The 19,661-nt window shown below is 36.7% G+C and overlaps 1 protein-coding gene and 1 long non-coding RNA gene across 13 annotated transcripts in view; both read left to right on the top strand.

The window, feature by feature from the left end:
• The window catches only part of LOC134211039 (anion exchange protein 2), a 270,760-nt gene that overhangs the window by 214,425 nt on the left and 36,674 nt on the right, over positions 1-19,661 (top strand). The gene's annotated exons all lie outside the window — the stretch shown is intronic.
• LOC134215311 (uncharacterized) lies at positions 1,591-2,525 on the top strand. The gene is made up of 2 exons (XR_009980112.1): positions 1,591-1,972; positions 2,093-2,525. It is a non-coding gene; the product is annotated as an uncharacterized LOC134215311 (long non-coding RNA).

Raw genomic sequence — 19,661 nt, 5'->3', positions numbered from 1 at the left:
AATGTGTTTCATGAAAGTGAATATTTTATGCTCTGTGTTGAACACAGCGATCTAATACTTATGCATCCATTGTGGAGGCCGCCTATCTGAATCAAGCTTCTCCGCAAATTATTTTGGAGAAATTTATTCGAATTAACGAAAAAAAAATAACCACAAAAGAATTTCCGAACAAATTCCTAGGAAAATTTTTACAAGAATTCCCGGAGGAATTTCCACATTTAATTTATTTAGAAGTTATTTTTGGCAGTAGTTCCATGAGCAGTTGGATTTCGGCAAAAATTTCCAGGGGGTTCGACGAGAACACCGGAAACATCGCAGGTGTTTCAAGTGCAGGAAAGAATTTGCGCATAAATGATGACATTTCTACAGAAATTCTCAAAATAAATTAAAGCAGCTATTATCGAAGATTCCGTTAAAATTCCTACTTTCTACCGAAAAATTAGGTAAATTTTTTCGTAAAAATACATACCTGGAGAAATTTTCGCATACACCCGATTCTGTTTTTACACGGATTTTTTTACACGGCCGAATACTCTTGGAGAAAGAGTTTTCCCAAGAATTAAAGGAGGTCTTTTTGTTTAGCTTCCGTACTGAATTCCCAAGAAACTTCCGAAGAAATTGACGTAGAAATTTGTTAAAATCTTCCTTCGAAATTTCATAAGGAAATTCTGCCTCAAACATATTCTACCAAATGCTCTTTTAGCGAAAACGTTCGACAAATTGTGATACAAAAATAATATTCCGCTCATATTTGCCTAAATCTAGATCTTATTCGCGTGAATTTGGCACGGATGGGATTTTATGTGGGGTGTAATGCCAATAAGAAGAAGAAGAAGAAGTGGGGCGGAGATGGCGCCGCAATGCCATATAGTTTGATTTTAATGTCAACATCAATACATATTTTCGATTTTCTCTCTTCATGATGTTATTTCTTACTCAGGTATCTTTTCCGATGGGTTTTGCATATGGCATCAGTGAATCTTATTTTGACCATTTACCCCACATTGTGAAACGGTGCAGTTCATTGCATCAGGTGTTGGCGCACAATGATATTGGCGTCGTGGTAGCTACGGTTGTGTAGTATCGATTTTTTTTGCATTCTACCGACAAAGAAAAATACGTATGTAGGTATCAGAAAACGGTGTCAAGAGTGAGAATAATGCTCACAGTACATCCTGCTGCTGGTTATTGAATTGCAATAACCGTTCATGATTAACAATCTTAGTCATACCGAATAACGATTGTAACCAAGATAATTGTGAAAATGGAATTAGGCCGAAATAGAATGTTGCGCCAATATAGCAGAATAACAACAATAATTTTTTATACTCTATAAAATTTAGATTTGCTGAATTCTCGATTTCACATAGTAAATCATCCCAAAATTTCTTCAATTCGCTTCACATTTTAAAACAAACAGCTAAGACCGATCCACCAACGTGAGTTAGAAGATCACATGTGTTTCGCCCCCTTCAATAATGAATCGAAGTTTTGGTTCATGTTCTGCCTCATTTGTTTCGACGATTCCGCCATTCAAATGGTCTGAAATAAACCATCGTTACTTTAGAATTGATGGAAGTAATTTTACATCACTCCAGTGGCTCTATTACAGTGCGAACAAGCTCGTGTAATTCGAGCAATAGTCGTAATGAATGAAACACATTTAGTTTCACTTTCATTATCTTGTTTAAAATTTATAAGCATCATACTGCCACTAAAAGCATAACTGACCCATGCAGGTAAGATTCAAGTCAATGTGAACAATTTATGCGTGTAGAGACACTAGCCAAGAACCAGCCGACGACAAAAAAACATTCCCCTACACATTAATCCGAATGCAGTCAGTTAGTGTAGCCATCACACAGCCAATTACCTTCTATCAAACTAAATCTCGAGCCCCGACCCTAAGCTACTATCACCAGCTGTCTAGTGGCGATTCAGTTCTCAAACGCAGCACCACACCACCGACAGCGTAAGTGCATTACCAATTTAGTTTCAATTGTTGTTGATGGCTACCGTTGCCGTCGGTAATTTTCTCGACCAATTCGCTGGGACATGGATATTTGATCAACGATAATTTCTCTGTTTCAAGTGGCCGACAATGGTGACGATATCGAAGACATCAGTCGCTCTGCCGAAAAAGTCAGGAAGCCCGAACAGCAATAATGTGCCAACGGCTGCGGCGATGACGTCATCGGTGGCTGTGAAACGCGTCAGCTGCGGAATTTGGCAAGCTTTGCGGGCAAACTTCGAGCGATACCAGACATTTACCAGTTCAGCTTGGCCGTACAGATAGATAAGGATTGGGTGGGCGGCTTGCAGCCAGGCTTGATTTGTTTTATTTAATCAGTCGAGCCGTGAGGAAACAATGAGAGAGAGCAATAAATTTCGATTTCGATAAAGCAAACGTTTTGGTTTCACCTTGGTGTACATGAATAGATGAAACGGGTGTCCTGTGGATTTCAGTCGTGTGGCATTGTGCAGTTAACGAGTCTGTCGGGAGATAATGAAATATACATATGGCAGTAAAAATCGTTCCAAGTTTTATTCGCCGGATGACAATCTGAACGAAGATAGCACTGGATTTATCTTGAGAAAAAAATCCAAAAATGGATGCTGCTATTTAGGCCGAAAAAATACTTTGAATGCATAACTCGTGTAAACATTAATAGATGATGAAGCACTCAACACGAAAACTTCGGCGACATTTGTAATCCATCATACCGTTGATGCTGGTGAAAATGATGAGTATAGTCGAGTGATGCAACGAGTGATGTAAATAGATAATGTTGAGGTGAATGACAGTTTGTTTGCGATAGCACGATACACCACTTAGATAAAATTCTCAGAACCGAAAACTTGGGAAGATGTGCAGGCGCAAGGTGGAAGATTCTCTGTTATCAGGCAGTCGCTCTAAAATGCTCCGTATTACCGTACCGTTTTAGCTTTTTTTGTAGTAACTATACTGTCCACAATCGCATATTTGTCCCATATGAATATCCAGCAAAGATAAGACTGATATCAAAGGCAGTATATTTATCAGAATATTATAACTGCTCTTTTTTGGTTTTCGGGAAAAAATGATTTTTGGTATGCTATTATGTCCTTTGCTATGTATGCCAAGGAGTATAATATTGATCAATGGTACCCATTAGCTTCAGCACAGACCGTTTATCAACGATTTAGGTTACATTTTCAATCTTTTTTCCAGAAGTTGTGATGGCGTTCGCTGCCTTAACATAATTTCATTTGTGATAGGGGGAATGACGGCTTTGGCAGGTTTTGTTCTATTATTGGCAGGGGTTTTTTTTATGACTGACTATGCTCAAATTTGGCCTAAACATTCTTTGTATATCAAAGAATATTGTGGCCAAATTTCATAAAATTTGATCGACAAAAACCCCCCTGACAATAATACAACAACACCTGCCAAAGCCGTCTTTTCCCCTAACTATTACGTTCCAGTTGAAAAACACCAGCGATTAAAGAGAAAAAAATTACAGAATGACCTACAAATATGAAGTAAAATGGAGTGAATCGCAACGAAAAAAAACCTACTCGCACAGTAAGAGTTGACTTGAGTTTAGTTTTCGCAACTTCGTGTTGTGGACTACGCAATCTTGAATCGCAAATCAGATAGTGTAATGCAATAGGCATAGTAATGCAATATTATACAAAACAAAGAAAAACAGATTTTAACCATATACTGAATTTCGAGATGGTTTACTGCCGTTTAAAATAATTTAATAAATATACATGTACCACTTTTACTGGCAACGATTTTCAGTTTCTGTTGCATTATGTTCCCATTTTTAGTGGTACATGTGCATTTTGGACCAACAAACTTGAAATTTGTGAAGAAACTTCGCATATTTCTCATTAATATCTTTGGGTACTTCAGTCATAACACATTGGTACAGTTGAGTGGCGGAAAATTGTAAATTTGAATTTTATGTTTAAAGTTTTTGGAAAAATACGTCTCCTGTAAAATTTACTCAATGTAACATGTACCACTTTCGCTGGCACCGGTTCAAATAATAATAATGTCGGTCAGAGATGCTTTTAGTGTATTTTTTGAAGCTGGACTAAGCAGATCTCAATATACATACATAGGGAATCACGCTTGAGGCTTCCGCCCTACAAAGTTATAGCAACAGTAACATATGTGCACCACCATCGCTAATGAATATAATGCATTAGAGGATCTTATGAATGCAGTTGATAAAGTTGACGAATATTTTGTTAGTGAAGATTTTAATACAGAATAGTGATTTTGGAATGGTAATGGCAAAAATGGAGGAATTCCTTTGGTTTTTTTTATTACAAATTGGTTTGGAATTCCTCTGAATTCCCTTGAAAAATCATTCTTTGGTATTTCCTCCGGAAAAATTTCAGATCTTCTTCGGCATTTCCATGAGAAATACCGTCGTTCGGGGTGACATTAGGTCTAGGAAGGTAAGATTGGGCCAAAAACGAAAAATGTTTCAACTCCTAATATCTCAGAAACTGCTACGAATTTTGATGAAAACTCCAAACGGTTCGAAATTATTTTAAAATTCACGTCTAGGAAATCACAAAACAAATTCCAAGAACTAATTGTGCTCATACCATGATGCTTGGAATTTGAATGTAAAAGTATTGATCGAATTAACCCTTAAAATTTTGTCAGTAATGCCCCACAAATCTATTACATAACTCAATTTAAGATCGATGGATACCTGGTGATCATGTTACGATAATCTGTTTGATGTTTTATCGAATTTTATGAATATTTCTTAAGCGGTCTTGTTTTTTCGTAGCAACGAGCAATCCATGCTAAAAGAGGTGAGATTGGGCCAAGCCTTTGGTCGATTTGCCATACATAGTTGGTGAAAGCCGTAATGTAGGCAATTATTTTTAATGAACGATTGAATCGTTGCATCGTCACCGCTGAACTTTATTATATTTGGCCCAATGTCGCCCCCTGTGAGGGGTGAGAATGGGCCCATTTTAAACAACATCTAACTTTGAAGAATTTCTCTCATTTATTATTTTTTCCCCACACAGTGGTAAATTTATTGTTCAAGCTTGTACCTAACTAATTACAACTTGATTCCAATATGAACTACTAGAGCTTTGTAACATTTACTTAGAGCATACCACATTTTGGCCCACGTAGACGGTACTTCAAAATATGCCCCAGGAAATTCTTCGCATTTTTAGGAAAATTGATCTGAATTTCCACGGGAAAAAATTAGACCTGTGCGCCGATTGAAGTTTTATCGGCGGCAGCGTGGCGGCGTCACGCCGTTGCTGATCGGCAGCGGCGGCACGGCGGCGTCGGTTGGCGTGGGCTAATTTTATGCATAAACAATCTGCGGATTTCTTTGGAAGCTTCCAGGAGTTCCTCCGAAAGTTCTTCCAGCAATTCCTCCAGCAATACCTCCGAAAGTTTCTTCAGCAATTCCTCCGGAAATTCTTCCGGAATTTCCTCCAGGAATACATCCGGAAGTTCCTACAGGAATTCCTCCGGAATTTACTCCAAGAATTCCTCCGGAACTTCCTCCAGCATTTTTTCCGGAAGTTCCTCCAGCAATTCCTCCGGAAGTTCCTCCAAGTATTTCTCCGCATGTTTCTCTAGGAATTACTCCGACAGTTCCTCCAGGCATTCTTCCGGAAGTTCCTCAACGAATTCCTCCGGAAGCTCCTCCAGGAATTTCTCCGGAAGTTCCTCCGTAATTTCATCCAGAAACTCCTCCGGAAGTTCCTCCGGCAAATCCTCAGAAAGATCCTCCAGGAATTCCTTGCGTAGTTCCTCCGAAAGTTCCAGCAAGAATTTCTTCGTAAGTTCCTCCAAGAATTTCTCCGTAAGTTCCTCCAGGAATTTCTCCGGAAGTTGCTTCCGAAAGTTCCTTCAAGAATTCCTCCGGAAGCTCCTCCAAGAATTCTTCCGGAGGTTCCTCCAGGAATTCCTTCGGAAGCGCCTCCGGGAATTCTTCCGGAAGTTCTTCCAAAAATTCCTCCGGAAGTTCCTCCAGGAATGTCTCTGGAATATCCTCCACGATCCTGCGGAATTTTCTCCAGTGATTCCTCCAGTATTCCTGCGGAATTTTCTCCAGTGATTCCTCCAGTATTTGCTGCATACAGTTTAATCTCGAACGGAGTTCGAAATTCGAGTCTCTCATCCATTAATTATGTTTCATTTATGAAGCTGCTGTTGGTAGCGAGGACTAAATACGATGAATCCTCAATTACCACAACTTATTGCTCTAGCTCGTAAAATGGATTAGGCTAAGGCTCTGTTTGGTAGATCTTACACCGATCTTGCACACTACGTCAAAGTGATCTACCGTGTTGAAGAAAACACAATTATGCCTCGGAATTTTCCCGGGGAAATTCTTAATAAAAAGGCGCTGGAAATTTTTCGGAACTTCCCCGAGAACGTCCTCGGTTCCCGGCCACACTTAAAGACGCGACGCGAGGCAAGTCGTAGCACTTATTGATTTTAAAATCGTCAAATGAATTAAAAATAACCTTTGTATTGACCAGTTTTGTGCGCGACGTCGCCCACCTTCAGGACAATGTCGTGTAAGTCTTAGGTTAGCACAAACAACAATTTTTTAAAGTGGCCTTGGAAGTAACTCGGATTTTCCCTGGAAAATGATTTGAATTTTCCTCAGGAAATTATTCAAATTCCCGCAGATTTTTTTTTGGAATTCGCCCTGGAAGATTTTCAAAATTTGCTTGAAAATCTCTTTGGAATTTCCGCCGTGAATTACTTCGGAATTACATCGAAATTCTATCAAATATTTCCGAGAAATTATGTGGAAATCCTTCGAACCTCCCCGGTAAATTCCTTGAGTTATCCACGGGAAATTCCTCGGATTTTTTTTTTATTTGCTTCGGAAAATTTTAATGAATTTCTGCGGTATTCGCTTTGGAAATTCTTCTCAATTTCCTAGGGTAATTCTTCAAAATTGCCTCGAGTAATGCTTGTTTGAAATTTCTTCGGAAAATTTATCGGATTTCGGAGAGGAAACTCCATGAAGTTTGCTCGGGAGATCCTCTGAAAATTCTTTGTCCTTCAGAAATTCTTCGGAATTATTTAGAATTCTCTCGGGAAATTATTCTGAATTTCTTCTGGACAATGGAAAATATTTTTTTATAGATGTGCCGGATTTTCCTCAGAAAATTCTTCGGAATTTCATCTGAAGTTTTTCATTCGGACTTTCCCAAGGATTTCGCAATATTTTAGGTGCTCCTTGAAAAATTATTCTGGATTCCCGTGGAAAATTTTATGGAACTCTTAGGGAAGTTTTTCAGTATTCCCAGGAAATTCAACTAAATTTGATGGGAATTTCCCTAGAAATTCTTTGGAATACTCCTGGAATACTCGCTCTGGAATTCCTTCGGAGCTTCCTCGGCTTTTCTTAGGAAATTCATCGAATTCACGAAATCACAGTACAAATTCGTTGGAATTTCCTATATAAAATTTTCGAAATTCTAACGGACCTCCTTAGCCGTGCGGTAAGACACGCGGCTACAAGCCAAGACCATGCTGAGGGTGGCTGGGTTCGATTCCCGGTGCCGGTCTAGACAGATTTCGGATCGGAAATTGTCTCGACTTCCCTGGGCATAAAAGTATCGTCGTGTTAGCCTCATGATATACGAATGTAAAATGGTTACTTGACTTAGAAACCACGCTGTTGATAACTTTGGAAGTGCTTAGTGAACACTAAGCTGCGAGGCGGAAATATCCCATTGGGGGATGTAATCTTCTTCTTTCCATATATAAAAATAATTTTGCAATTGCAGGCAATATAACTCAAGAACGCATGGACCAATTTGCAACATTTTCTTACTAATCGATTCGTCTTGAGGTCAGCTGTGTTTATGTATGTGAAAACAGCCGTAATCTGAAAAAGTGACGTATACGCCATTTTCCAAAAATGGTGTTAACGAGTAGTACTCTTTAACAGAAAAATGGCAAACATACATGTTGTAAATTGGCTGTTACGTCACTTTCTCAGATTACGGCAGAAAAGATAGTACATTTTGCAGGAAAAATTGAACGAATGTAAAAATACTAAGATTTCATGAGTTCTGAAGATAATCATCACGCTCGAACTGAAAACGATCTAGAGTGCGACGACGCTGCAATCAACTAAACGATTGACATGTCGAAATAAAATAAAAAAACAACCCGAACTAGATCGCCAGGTTCATCTAGTCTTCTCTTCTTCTTTCTTCTTCTTCCATCTTTCTTCTCTTCTGCGATCGCACAAAAAAATAATCTAGAGTGCGGCGACGAAAAAAAAATCAAAAATTGACATTTATAACGCCAATAAACCCGAGCAACGCAGGGTATTTTTTTATTCTTTATTAAGGCCGTTACAAATATTTAATTACCATTTTGTCCTACTGGTCTCCGAAAGGTCAAGGGGGTGGGGGATTATAAAAAATAAATATTAAAATAAAAAAAAGAATGAATGTTTTGATTATTCAAAATCAAAATTATCCGAATTTTATTTGGTTGCCCCCTCAAAATAGGGTAAAGTACCCAATAGTGGACCCCCAACCAATAGTGGACCCTCCAGCCATTTTTGCATTATTACATCATAATGTAAACATTTTGCAATGAAATTCCATCGAGAGAACCTACCTTACAGTCCTATGATTTGAATACATGCATTGGAAATGCTATAGAAAGTAAAACTAGATGATTTTTTACAATTCTATAAAAAATAAACACGAGAGTGTCCATTAAAGGAATATTTTGGGGGGTCCATAATAGGGAAGAAGAACGTCCCGAAACGGAACATAAAAATGAAATGAAGTGTCGACTATAGGGAAGCAATTTCCTATTATGGACCCCCAGGGGGTCTACTATAGGGCAAATTCAGACATGTTTTAAAATGTTAATTTCAACGAATAACGTCGTGTATTTGAGTGTTTTATGTATGTATCGTGAAGAGGAGATGCAGAGCGTGGTATTAGATATCAAGTAGAATTAATATGTTGAACATTTCTACCCCTTATTACAGGAAGAGCAAAATTCCGCTACTAGGGGGTCCACTATTGGGCATTTTACCCTATTATTTTTTGGCAAAAAAATCCGAGGGGGAGGGAGACAAAATAGTTTTTAAATATTTGTATCGGCCTAACGTGAATTTTAAACAAAGTTCATCACTCACAACGCAGGGTACATTCTGCTAGTTTATAACAATTTTTTTTTTTTTGAAAACTTCTGCGCATGTTTTACACATCTCTCAATTTCAAATAATTCCTTAATACAATCCTGATTTTTTTTTACAAATTTGGCTTAAATGAGTTTATAACCTCTATCTATCATCTCCTCTGAATTATGCCAATGCTTATGATTTTATACATGAAGTTGTTCATCTGTGAATAGAAACTGAATGGTGCCTGTAGATAACTGTTTGAGTTTTACCAGGAGAATTGAATGAAACAGTTTATGCCGCTCTATTTTAATGAAAGTATGAAATCAACAGTTGCACGCGATCCATCGTGCAATCGTCCAGTCAGTCCACTGCCAGTTCTCACCGAATCGGATGATTTTGTCACGATTATTCGTGCGACGTACGCCAAGAATATTTATCACCGGTCATTAGTTAAAGCAATTAATTCAACCGTCCGATGTCACTCGTACTGATGCTGGTGTCGAAATGTTTTTCTTACTTGTTATCTCATGTCCCAAATCGTTGTAAGTACATCATCATCATATTACCGTTGCAGCCATCATCTTCGACAGTAGGGTTACTTCAAATTCTACGTCCAAATCCACCATCACACCAAATAACTCGTTTCACAGTGAGTAGAATTCCAAGCTTACGAATTCGCGCAACATGGTGAAAATTTTGCTCTTCACCCTCTCTAACTCTGCTAGATGGTAGACCAAACAAGTAGCGGCCCGTATGAAGCAATTTAGTCCATTGGATGACCGATCACTACATTTTGATAGGCCCCGACAGAATGAATAATTGGATTTTTAATTGATTTTATGTTTTAGCGGAGATAAAGCTGGACACGGCGCCATCACTTCGTATGAGGTGATGAGAAGGAATTGTTCCATTGCATTGACATGTCATGTATCAAGAGGGTGTAATTTGTTTTTCTTTCACTCTGAGAAGGAAAATTATCTGCGAATTCAAAGAAATTATGATAAAGTTATTCTAGTATTTAAATTGACATCTACACGTTGAAACTAATCAACATATAAGTGCTTTTAATTATATATTGGAAAATATAGTTTAATTAGATGGTCAAAACACCATTTCTAATGTTTGGTAGAGAAGATAAAATGATATGTAATTTAAATCTTTGTAGTATATTAAGAATTATAAGACATGACACGCTTTTTTTGCTGGCAACCGCTTTGAAAAATTGTTATAAAACATTGTTTGATATGACACATCGACATCGGCTCATTTCGTCAAACTGACTCGAATGGTACATATAATTTGACTTTAGAATCATGTGTCAATAAAATTTCGAAGCTTTCTGAATGGGAAGTAAAGCATTCCAGTACAACCTTGCTCTAAGAAAAAAGCAAAAACGTAGGATTACAACAGAACCTACATTGTTCATAGCAGTGATTAACTTTTATCTTATCTTTTGTGCAATTATTTACCAAACCCCAGCGGCAAATCTGAATCAACAAACAGCAAATATATGCATGTGGCTCCGAATCGAATGGTTCCCGCCAAACAGAGTAAAACAAAATATATGCATATTTACCAATTATTACGTTTTTTTATTTACCGTGTATATATGCAAATAAGCAGCGCCTAACAAATGTTCGAACAACGACGCCAGGAAAAACTAATTTTGTTTTTATTTCCAACTCGTGTTCCTAGTTTGATCAATACTCACCAGCAAGCAGTTGGAATATGTCCTCTGTTGAAAATATGCCCAACGTCTTATCGCCGTAACGCAGAAGTAGAAATAAACAAAAACGGTATGTCCTTGACATTGGTCGTTTTTCAATACTAAAAGGTTGGAAATTTACCAAACGGTTCGAAAGCGGAACAAACTGAAAAACCACGCCTTGCACATTATACATTCAGGAGACCTTTAAAGTGTACAAGTGCTATGCTATAGGAAAGCCTCCCGAATGCGTATTCAATCGGTTGGGCTGATAACCTACATGTGATACCTTTCACCACCGCATCAAATGGCGATGAACAGTGTTAGACCGGTGGCCGCCATGGTTCAGGGGTGGGGACGGGGATTGTATTCAACATGTGATCTACAAGTACTACCTATACATATACAAGATCTATTTTGTTTGACTTTTCAAGGGCTTCGGTGGCCAGGTTGCTGCACGCTTGCTGCTGGTGGTAGAGTAGTCCTTTAATGGATATACAAATCTGTCGTCGAACCAGAACAGGCTGGTAGAGCGTGCTTGTCACGCGATAGTTTTATTATTACTTTTATCACCGGTTCCGTTTGCCTTTCTCGTACTGCTTAAAATGTAATGAAGGACTATATTTTCACTACAAAAAGGAACGATCTTTTTATAGGAACATAGAAGCGTGTCATATATCATGGTGATTAAGTTTAATGAATTGAAATACAAGAGATCTGTATTGCAAACTAAACCACACGGTTCACAGGTACAGTGACGGAAAAAAATATTCGTGGTCAAGAGGTTCATTAACATATATTTTTCTTCCCCAACTCAAAATTAACAATGTATTCGTATTGTTGATGCACACAAATTATGAACATATTTGTTGGGGAAGAAAGGGGCCAATATGCCATAGCTAAGCAAAGACTGCATTATTGTCTTAGCTGTAAGGATTTCTATGGGTATTTTTATCTCATGCAACAGTTGAACAATATAGTTAGCTGATGTCTTCTTAAAATTGTAGAAAATCTCAATCATATAGATTTCAAAAAAGTTGCGATATTTCGTTGCCGGAAAACTCATGAGCCAAAACGCCTTTTAGCTGGCAGTTGTCCATGCGTCGGTGAATCAACATTCTGATATGTGTGTGTGGAGACGCGTAGTATATTGTAGGTTTGTCACAATAGGGCGTTTTGCCTCGCCAAAATGTTAGATGATTTATCAAAATGTGGAAAATTTTGATTTTTTCTACTTTCCTATCAATTATTTTGGAACTTTTTTTACTACATTATTTTAGGTCTAGTTTTATCAGGGCCATCCCAAACACAGTAAATATGGGGGAATACCCGCGTTTTGGGCCTCTTCCCCTTCTTCTTCTTCAATGGCTCTACATTCCAACTGGAACTTGGCCTGCTGTTCAACTTAAGATTCTATTAGAAATTTCTCAGTTATTAATTGAAAGCTTGCCTGCCGTTGCATTCGTATGTATCTTGTGTGGCAAGTACAATGGATACACTATGCCCAGGGAGTCGAGAATGTTTCTTATCCCCTTCATGTTTCCAAGAAACAGCAATTATCATAAAATGTGTTAAAAATCCTGGGAAAAAGTATTCACGAATTAGTAGATTACTCCTTGGAGCCACCTCCAACTGTCGCTGGTTCAGGATCTAATGTTGCCAAATAAAATCTATATTCTAATCCAGCCGTTCCGAACCTGGAGTATATGTACCCCTGGAGAATCCTTTGATGATTGTTGGGGGTACCTGAGACAAAAATGCGTAATGGTGGATGCTGTACATACTATAATTGCAAAAAAATACTAATTTTAGGAACTTTTTGCAAATGTGCGTAATTGTATTTGACCTTGAAATTGAAAATGACTAATAATTTCTTTATTCAGCCTTAATACCGGAAGGAATGGAATTTAAACTTTCTGTTGAGCACACTTGTTGTTCTCAGTAGTTTGAATACAAAGCACATGGCCTTCATTAGCCGTGCGTTAAGATGCGCGGCTACAAAGCAAGACTATGGGGGTTTGACTAAATCTGGTCACATATCAGTTGCAGTAACTCATTTGAAACTTGTTTGCTGCTAGGGACAGAGTACCTAACAAATAAACAAAAATGAATAGTGGACTAATGGTAATGATAATTGGTAATGAATTTCGGATGAAAAGAATCGTTTCTAATGAGTATTTCGCCAAACTCACGGTGTGTACAATCATAGACATAGGCGTAACTATATTCCCAGTCTAGAGGGAGGGAGATGTTATGGCCCAAGCTGATGAGATATATTTTTAAGGCGATATGAGTATGGCTAAAATAAATACTCCCCATAAACAATTAGAAAATTCCCATAAAAATAGAAAAATGCCAATAAAGAAATCATGATATGAGCAGTAAATAAATATAAAATTTCCACAAATAAAACAAAATTTCCATAAACAATTAAATTTTTTCCACAAAACAAAACAAATAAGCACTTTTAAAACCAAAAATTGCAATTATAAAAGGTGTCGGGCCATTTGGCCGAATGTCGTTTGGCCGAATGCCGTTTGGCCGAACGGGTCATTTGGCCGAATTGTTGAAAAAAATCCTTAGATTGTGAGTAAAGAAAAGTGAGTGATAAGAAGCGAGAATTGAGAAGCGAGAATTGAGAAGTGAAAATTGTGGAATTATTCCTTATTGCATTCTTTCTCCTTCTTTTCTCTTCCTTCTTCCTTCTTCCTTCTTTCTTCGAAAATCTTACTTTTCACTTCACAAAAAACAAATTTTAACTATTCGGCCAAATAGCGTTCGGCAAAATGACCCTTTCGGCCGAATGGCATTCGGCCAAATGACCCTAAACCTTATAAAAGAAGAATTTTCCATAAAAAAATTGAATGTTTCACGAAAAAAAAATACAAAATTTCCATAGATAAATCAATATTAGCAATAAAAAATTACAAAATTTTCCACAAAATAAATACATTTTTTCCACAAAAAATGAAAGTTTTTCACAAAATGATCAATAAAGAACAATAAAAAATAAGAAAATTTCCATAAAGAAATATAAAAAAGCAATCAAACTGTGCTTTTTTCCATAGATGACCCCTTCTTTAAAAGCGTTTAAAGTTCATGTAAAATTTCATCAGCTTTATCGCTTTTTTGTATTTTTTTATGGAAATTTTCTTATTTTTTTATTGCTCTTTATTGATTATTTTGTGGAAAATTTTTAATTTCTTATGGAAAAAAAAAATATTTTGTTGAAAATTTTGTAATTGTTTACTGCTAATATTGATTTATTTATGGAAATTTTATATTTTTTTCGTGGAACATTTTCATTTCTTTATGGAAAATTCTTCTTTTATAATTGCTATTTTCGCTTTTAAAAGTGCTTATTTATTTTTGTTTTGTGGAACATTCTTAATTGTTTATGGAAATTTTGTTTTATTTTTGGAAATTTTATATTTATTTATTGCTCATACCCTGATTTCTTTATTGGCAATTTCCTAATTGTTCATGGATAATTTCTATGTTTTATTATGCTGCCATATGAGTATTGCACGTAAGACCTGTCATTGATTTTGATGCCTTTGCTGCTCATTTGTCTTGTGGTTTATATAACTCAATATGCAAAAAAATAAACTGATTTTTAGTAATGGGTTGATTAAACCAATACGTATCTAGTTTTCATATTCATTGTGCTAATTATGGATAAATGCGTGGAGTAGACTGAGGATTCTTATTCGCGATGTCCTTTAATCATATCTGGGCTAAGTGCATTTCATCGTATTTTTATGATTTATGATCAAGGTTTCCTAATTCTGCTTTGCAGTTTTTGAATCTCTTTATTTATGTTTGTATGATATGCGAAATGTTTCGATAACGTTTAAATAAAATGACCTTACTTTCATCTCAATTTCATGATAACTGTACTCTATTCCGATTTTTAGAACACTTTAAAATTTTAAATGTTGCGAGAGCCGTGCACTAATCACGTAAGGGCAAACGGAGGAAGGTGGAGGTCTATTGTATTCTCACGTCGCATATAAATTAAAAACATAATTTAAATAAAAAAAAATACACGTTTAAACCGGAAGTTTAAAAGCCCAGGAAACCCCCACACTTAATGAACGTAGAAACGAAGATTACTCGATGATATTGTGGCGTACATAATAAAAAAAATAAATGAAATTTATATTACTGGGAGAGTTTAATGGGTATTGTAATCCTAATATTTTCACACTTAAGAATAGCGGCTCCGCAAAGTGTCATGCACGACTGAGCCTACCAAAAGGACATTCAGTTCAGGTTTTGTAAAGTAATTCGATTCAGGTTTTTCAGAGGCGTCGCGTCCGCATGTGCAACCTGTGCACTGCACATGTGGCAATTTTATCCCCAACATTTAAACTCTCAATAGTTTTCTTGTCTTTCTAATCCAAACATATATTTGTATTATGTGCATTTGATAGAAGTTTCATGCAAATTTGACTATTAGATACATAAACGGAAAATATGCATGATTTTTTTTATAGGCGGCATGTGATGTGAGGCAACCAAATGCTGCGATGGGGGCGCATTATATTTTTCTCTACGATACCGAACCGACCCACCGACACCACATGTTGTATCAACACGGAACTTTCGACCGAGAACGCTTTGTCATGCATCATAGGGGAAGGGGGGGGCAATATGCCCTAGCTAAGCAAACACTGCTCTATTGTCTTATTTGTAACGCTATTCATGGGTATTTTTACATTATGCATCAGTTAAACAAGATAACTAGTTGATGTCATTCAAAAATTGTCAAAAATCTCAATAATATTGATAATATTCACATTTCAAAAAAGTGGTGATATTTTGTTGCCGGAAAACTCATGAGGCAAAACGCCTTTCAGCTGGCGGCTCCTAGGGAACAAAGTAACACGCGTCGGCGAATCAGCGTGAATCGGTGAAGAGAGAGCTATCGGAACAAAATTGAAAGAGAATAGTAAAGGTTCCCCCAAACACACGCGATGCGACAGTCGCGACGCGATTCTATCGCTTGGCGACAGCGATTCTGTCATCGGCAATATGGAAGCGTAAATACCAAATTGCTTGCAGCGATCCAACGATAGAATCGCGGCGACTAGTTGTCGCCATCGCGGCGATGAAATCGCTTAGGTCTGGAGGAGCCTTAAAGCGCGCTCATTTCTGCCCCCTCAAAGCGTTCCATGACGAAAGTTCCGCTTTGAATAAGCACCGCGAAGCAAAAGCGCTTTTGATATTTGATTGGGAAGGCCCGTTTACATGTCCACTAATCCTGGCGACAATGTACTGTCTGATAATACTAGCGCGACATTAGCTCAATTTAAACAGAAATTGTCATCTGCTAATAAGCGTTTGCAATAAAGCCTGTTTACAAATGCGCTTATTATATTCAAAATTGAAATATCCGACAATATTAACATAATGTTTACATTTCAACTTCTGATGAAAATCTATATTGTCGCAGAATAAGCAAACATGAAATGGGCAACATTTTCAAAGAAATTTATTTCTGAAGGTTTTTTTTTCGAGAAATCCAATATAGGGTAGAATACGGCTTTGGCAGGGTGCGACATTTGTTGGCACCCTCAACAATATTTGCGTTTTCCAGCAAACATACACTATTTATGAACATAAATTTGATTCAATCACACAATTTCAAGTCTAGGCTTTCATTTGAATAAGTTGTTTGTGTAAAAGTAGCAAGATTTGACGAATTAATCACCGAAACAAATTTGCACCTACGAAATCCTTGCCATTATTGCATCGCCCAAGAAAGCAGCAGACGAAAAGCAAACTGTTACTTACTTTTTTGAATCACTTACTGTGTATGATACGACAAATTAGGTACGTAAACTACTTTTTACACTTTATTACCACTTGATTATCACCACAAATAGCAAATTTATCCAATATTTGCTCTATGTTTCACTAAATAAAATTGGGACTGTTCGTTTTCTTTGGCAGCAGCGCACTTCGGAATAGAGCGAGAGAATGTGTTTGTGAGCATATCGAACACACGCTAAAAAAAATACCACGCACAATTCCATGTGATTTGATTTTAGCAAAACTACGAACAAAATATCCGGCGTTGGCATTTATTTTAAAAAAGTGTTAGAATACAAATGCTTCTATTCAAATTTTTACTCAGACCATGAATTATATCAAAAGTGATAGCCACACCGTAGTATTTTAAGCCTTATGTGGCTGACAGAACCGTTTTCCTTTTGCAACTTTAATACTTTCCAAGCTCATCAAAAAAATCATAACCATTCCCGTTCCTACATAGCGCATTTCAACCATAAATAATTGCCTACTTTTAGGGTATTATCAATTATTCGACTGTGAAACGTAGTGTACGAATGAGGTGGCTCCAGCTCAATCTTATGTGTATAGATTTGGTTTTACATAGTTTACGTCGTTGTACACAACCCCCATGATTATTTTGATGAAACAAACATATCATGTAAGGACCTTCAAATCTAAGGACCGTAAAGAGCAAGTTGTATATTTGAAACTGGTTGATAGACTTTTGCTTACGCGTGAAGACTCTAAGGCATTACAAAAGATGTAAATCTTGGCAGCGGACGAAAAGTATGTAAGTTCCCTTCTCCAAAATGGCCAACATTATTCAAATAGGTTAAAAATGGTAAAAGTTATGAAATTGTCAATATCTGGGTACACGGGTACCCTATCTGCCATTCACGTCTGTTTTTTGTTGGCCGCATAAGGGGTAAAATTTGTTTTACAATGTGTTTAAATGTTTTTGCCTATCTTCCACGTGACATAAAATTGATGCCAAGGCTAAAATTCATGTTTTGTTTTAAGCCAGTTTTGATAATTAATAAAATTTCTTCCAAAATTGAGTGAAGCGAGATGAGCGTGCGGCCGATTATTATGAACGAATTTTACTACTAGAGGATATAAACAACCAGCATCTGGCACCAATACATTACTAGTTTTCTACTTCCATGTCTAGTTGCTGAAGGGAGCAAAATCATTGCTGATAATAGAAATTGCTATGCCAATAGAAGAAACGTTGACCTGTTACTTTATATTAAATTTACTAAGTTTGTGATAAAAGATATTATATTAAGTGAACACCAATCATCAAAGGAAGAGCATACGAATGTATACCAGTTGAACTATACCTGTGTTTTAGTGTAATTATTCATTATTTTTATCATTCAATTTGGCGAATGTCTTAGACTGCCAAGAAAAGGTATTTTCCCCTATTTAGTTAGCGAGGGGGGACGTCAAATGTCAATGGACCAAACAAATTTATGTGCTAATGTCCATGCTGATGGACGGAAAACTGTTCGACATCTGTCCAGTCCAGATTATTGATCAAAGAAATAAATTGTAAATAGAATAATTATTAAAATTAATTGAGAAGAGTTAAGACTTCATTGTTCTCTTTATTGTACAGAGTTTATTTTTCTGATATGACATGCTAATTACAAATTATTATTAGTAACTTTGCATGATTTATATATTCAAATTTCCTTTTCTCTATTTAAAACTACGTCTCATTTACAAAATGACTCAAATTAGAATTGAAAGTCAGCTCAATAATTTCCGATATGTCTTATTTGCCACATTAGAAACGATTCTGATGACAGTAATTTTTAATATTACGTACTACCACTTTTAAGCTTAGTTTAGTTTGAGTTAATTCAGAAAATAAGAAGTAGCTAAGAATCAGTTAGATGCAACTAAATAAGCAAACATATTGAGAAACGCGCTGAAAAATGACTCGTTTATCATTTCTGGTCCCTTTTATGTGTTTTTCTCGAATTATTAAAATAGTGCACAGGTTGAAGAATTGGTCACGCGACGCCTCTGAGGTTTTTCTTAATACAAGTTGCTAACCTTGTGCCTTAACGTAAGTGGGGGAATTGGCCCAAAAAATTAGTAATAAGAAGTTGACGCACCAACGCACAAATGTACCCAGTATCTGCATATGTTTGTACATATGCCTACATGATTATGCACCTTTTTAATACCGCTTCCTATTCTGCCACCTGGGACGCCAATGTTCTCTTGAAAAATACTCATTGGGACATAAACACATCAGGTTGTCTGAAAAATCTGTATGTTATCTTATTTTATCTTCATTGCTAAGGAAGCGACAAACACCCTCTATTATGTGACCCAATAAATTTCGGAATTTCCCCAATCATTCAACTATTGCTAATCGTCAGTCGATTTCTGAGGTCGTGAACTACAAAAGCGGCACAAGTGCAACCCGAATACTAACCAGTGATATCCAATCGCTAGTACCCCTTGAGAGTGACATAGACTTAGATTCAAAAGACAAATTTAGTGTGTAATTTAGCAATTAAAATATATCAAATTGATATATTTTAATTGCTAAATTATTAATATATAAAAAAAATATGACCTCTCTTTGATCTGGACTCTAGTATAGTCTATGAGGCTAATCCTAAAAGCTTGATTTAAAGAAGGGAAGTTAGTTTCAAGAATCACTATGCTGCAAGCTACAAAAAAACTGCAGTAGTTTGAAAATTATTAATTCAACCCAAAATGTTTTTTGGGGTGAATTGAGCTTTCGTCTGAGTTCATGAGAGCGGACACAGTTCCGAGTTGAGTACAATATGGTTTATCTAAGGCGCTCATGGTAGATTGAGCACTCGTTTGAGTCCATGATTGCGGAAGCAGTATATTCTTTTCTTTTCTTCTCCTGAAGGGAAATAACCAGAAAGTTTTTTTTTTGTAAACATGTTTTGAAAGTTTTGAAAATAAAAGTAATTTTGATACAGCTTGTTAGTCGTCGACTAACT

The sequence above is a fragment of the Armigeres subalbatus genome, chromosome 2, assembly GCF_024139115.2.
Source record: "Armigeres subalbatus isolate Guangzhou_Male chromosome 2, GZ_Asu_2, whole genome shotgun sequence".
NCBI classification, from domain to species: domain Eukaryota; kingdom Metazoa; phylum Arthropoda; class Insecta; order Diptera; family Culicidae; genus Armigeres; species Armigeres subalbatus.
The sequence above is the reverse complement of the archived record's forward strand: the minus strand, read 5'-3'. Positions and strand labels throughout refer to the sequence as shown.